Genomic DNA, 4,107 nt, shown 5'->3' with positions numbered 1-4,107 from the left:
CTACAGAATAAAGTAAAAAAATACCGAGGGTGCGATTTAAAAATCAAAAGTTGTGAAAAGTGTCTTTTCCGCTGAAACCGGAAGTGACCGAAAACAATTGAATATGTCAATCAATCCTAATTTATGTCATATACTAATATACCAAATCTCGTTGTTTTATCTGAAAAAATAAAAAAGTTATAGAGGTGATCCAGTTTTGAGACGCACCCGGTATATTTATCCGTTGCGTATCTGAGAGACAAAATTTTAGGACCTACATCGACAATGCTTCGAAATAAACTAAATCAGGCGATCAAGCGAATCGCTCGCCGCTTACTACTTGCCGTTCATTACCGAAAGAATATGTGCCCTGCGCACGCAGCTTACTGCTTGGCGCTTGGCGTTAACGAGTACTTACCATAGACTTAGAATAAAATATAGACTACACTATTTACATTTAAGCGCGGTCCAATATTAATTTTTGTAAACATGTTTACTCCTGGGTGCAGCTGACCTCGGCCGTCTGAGTCTTTCGCCTCCAGCCTATGTTGTCACGTCTAAAATATTATTAATATTTTTTTGTTGTTATACATATATTGAGATATTAAAACTGTATTTTAATAAAGTAGTGTTTAATAGTAGAAAGATGTATTAAATAGTCCCTATACTACTAAATTATAAGTCGGAGACTATTTAAAAATGACAAATTCTTTACAATTTGGCAACACCACCATCAATCGCCGGGTCGCCTGTTCATTCTTTATTCTCTCGTAGTAGAGCCATAGTAGAGTAAAGCACGTGTCGTAAAACCTTGTTGTCACAGTTTCTCCATGGCTATTTTATTGTTTTTATTGGATGTTTTGATTTTGTATTTTTTGGATTCGATTTTCTTAGTGTGTAGTGTCGGTTTAGTGTTTATTTTGATTACTTTTTATTTAAAAACTATAAAACAGGTTCGTCAGTGCCAAATTTGTAAGAAATTGGACTATTTAAGTCCTGGAACAACATTCCACAGGTAAGTCAAATTTACTATTTTGGCGTCAGTGGCGTTGTAGAAAGGCGCTTATTTAGATAATAATTTAGTAAATTATAAACCCTGGAAAATCTGTATTTTTTATATTTATCATTTACGTAAAGGTTCTTACTAACCTCGTTATTAATATAACGAGTAGATACATTATTAAGTACATAAGAAGTAGACACATTATTTTCTTGGGCATTGGTTAATTTAATGCTTTTTTTTATGAAAAATGTGTTTCTTTTTATTCTAAAACCATCCTTAGAATCTAAAATAACATACAGGAATTCCAGAATGATATTCCATTATGAAACAACAATTTTTAAGGCTTATTATAAACTATAAACAATCGAGAAAGTCGAAAAAATTACAAGCTACCAAACATTTTAAAATACCAAACATTCCTTATTTTTTTTCAAGACTAAAATATTTTACAAACATTACTTTTTCCCTATAGTTTCACATCAGGTATAGAAATAACTACGTTTTTATGATAGGGTCACCATTATGATAACAAAAATGACGAACAATGGTCCAGAAATGTAAACAAGTACATATTTTTTGTAAATATTTTTCTTACCGCTTGCATTTTTGTCCATTATTATTTCACAAATTATACAGGGTTATGTAAACCAGGTAGATATTTCGTTTTTTTTATATTAAACAAAGATAAAATAAATATGCCATTTTAAAATTTATCCAGTACTTACCTAGAGTTTTTTCTTTTTTTTTCTCGACTGTTAATCTATTATTAATTTGTAATACCGTATGATCGAAAAAAACGGCGTCCAGTTGGCTTGGAAAAAACCATCGATACATACTCCATATAATTTTACATATAAAATGACAGCGATCTTCATTTCATAGCCATCGCTGACGCCGTTTTTTTTCGATTATAAGGTATAATTTTCATTTTTTCTTTTATAATGTAATATCACTTAAGTAATATCACATATAATCTGAAGATAGTTTTAGAATTAACCAAAACGTAAATCTTTAATAAAACAATCTGTTATTATTTGCCATATATGTATGTATCCAAGAAAATAATTTACATATTATTATTATATGTTTTACTGTTTTTTATCTTTATTTGAAACTCAGAAATGTTGCATTGGCTTTCTAAAAAAATGAACTTGTAAGTTTTTAAAATGCTTCGTTTCGGAGATACAGGGTGTAGAAGTTTCATTTTTATTTCGATTTTTTTCCAAATAATTTCTGAAGTGACGTCAATATTTGGACGAAAATTGGCGTTTGGGAGTTTTTTGACATGAAAAATTAGATTTAGATGTCAATTTGACTTTTACTAATAGGGGGCGCCACCTACATATTTTTTAAGTTATTTGAAGAGTAATACTTTTTGTCTGTATCTATATAAAACTACTGAGAAAAATTTACATTTCCAACGTTTTTTACTTAATAAGGTCTCTTGTTGACACTCGCCACAAGTATAGTTCTCAAGATATTTGGAAACGAATTAATCAATACATTCTTCATAAATTATTTGGAAAAAAGCGAAATAAAAATGAAATTTCTACACTCTGTATCTCTGAAACGAAGCATTTTAGGACATAAATTTATACTATTTTTTTTACTGATTTTATTTGCAGATTATGCTGCCAAAGTTTCCTGAATACAATTCCGACCACTCTGTATATCAAGATATCCCCCATTACGTACTAGTTTTTCTTAATAATTTTCTATACATTTTCCAACGCCAAGATGTACCAAGCGCATACAAATACATCAAGCTTCAAACAAGCTTGCACGTTGACAGTAATACCTACAGTAATATTGTATTATATTAATGTAATATTTTTGAACCAATGTTCAATATTACTGTAGTAATACTGTTTATACTCATGCCTTTTATATTTGTTTGAATTTGGTGCATATTTCCATTGAATAAAGTATAGTCACCATTACCATTATTATACTTACTCTATAATAAAGACAGTAACGAGTTAAATAAATGTAGTTTTCATTTTATTCACTTCCTAAAAGCTTGCTTTAATGGAACAGATTCCTGTTTTTTCTAATTTACATAATAAGACATCACTTTTACCGGAAAAAAAAATTAAACAATTATAAAGTTTTTTCTCTTTCTGTTCTATTATATCTATAGAATAGATCCTGTTTTGATTAATATTAGAGTTGTAAATGTTTGACTAAAATTAATATTTTATTAAATTAATAATTTATCATCAATTTCAAAAATTAAATAATTTCGATTATTAAAATTTCTTCTATAACACGTACTTTATTATTTTTATCGTTTTTAGACTCTAAGACGTATTTTTTTTTCTAAGTCCTAAACTTTGCTTTATATTAAACTATTTTCTTTATCCTAAATCTTAATAATATAAAAAGTTTAATTACGATATATTTTTAATTGAATTATAGCTTCATTAAAATTAAAAAGAATACCCGCCTATGATACGGAGAGTGCAGGTGCACTGAAGAAACAAAGACAGTGTTGCGTTGGGCGGCAGAGCCGTCAGGAAACGACCGTTACGACGGAGACAGCCTATCTATCGCTCGTGTCGCACTCGTTAGAGCCAAAAACAATAACACAACAATAACAAGACGTTGTCTGTCCGCATCTTCCAGCTATTTATGAATGAGATGCTCAGTCTATATTTTATTCTAAGTCTATGGTTCTTACACTACAATTTGCGACGGACAAAAAACCGTATTTTTAAATACGAGCGATATTTCGCTCGAGTGATCACTCAGTTATTGCAATCGCTTGATACTCGAGTACCCGATTATTGTAATTGATCGGTTTTTCCCATCACTATTTAAAACAACGTTTTTTACGTAAAATATGAGGAAAATAAAGTGTTTTAAAATATATTAACTAGTTATTCATAAAACTTTACAGTTCTGTTTGTAGGGTAGAAAATATACAGAATTCGTAAATTCACCTATTTGTAGTTGACTATTTGAAATGTTAATAAACATGCAGAGTTCAATGCAGTACGGTCAGATTGTGTTATTTAGTCGTATTTTAGTTACCCTTTAATAACATGTAGTAGAGATAACTTTATTTTTGAAAATAACGAAATATGAAAATATGAGGTATGTACCGTATGATCGAAAAAACGGCG

The 4,107-nt window shown here is 29.7% G+C and overlaps 1 long non-coding RNA gene across 1 annotated transcript; it reads left to right on the top strand.

Moving 5' to 3' along the window:
• The first annotated feature begins 715 nt into the window (after positions 1–715).
• Positions 716–2,966, top strand: LOC115889058. Its single transcript, XR_004051363.1, has 2 exons — positions 716–994; positions 2,608–2,966. It is a non-coding gene; the product is annotated as an uncharacterized LOC115889058 (long non-coding RNA).
• The last annotated feature ends 1,141 nt before the right edge of the window (positions 2,967–4,107 follow it).

This window comes from Sitophilus oryzae, unplaced genomic scaffold, assembly GCF_002938485.1.
Source record: "Sitophilus oryzae breed Bouriz unplaced genomic scaffold, Soryzae_2.0 scaffold_810_pilon_pilon, whole genome shotgun sequence".
Taxonomy (NCBI): Eukaryota; Metazoa; Arthropoda; class Insecta; order Coleoptera; family Curculionidae; genus Sitophilus; species Sitophilus oryzae.
Note: the sequence above shows the minus strand (reverse complement) of the source record. Positions and strands in the feature narration are given on the sequence as shown.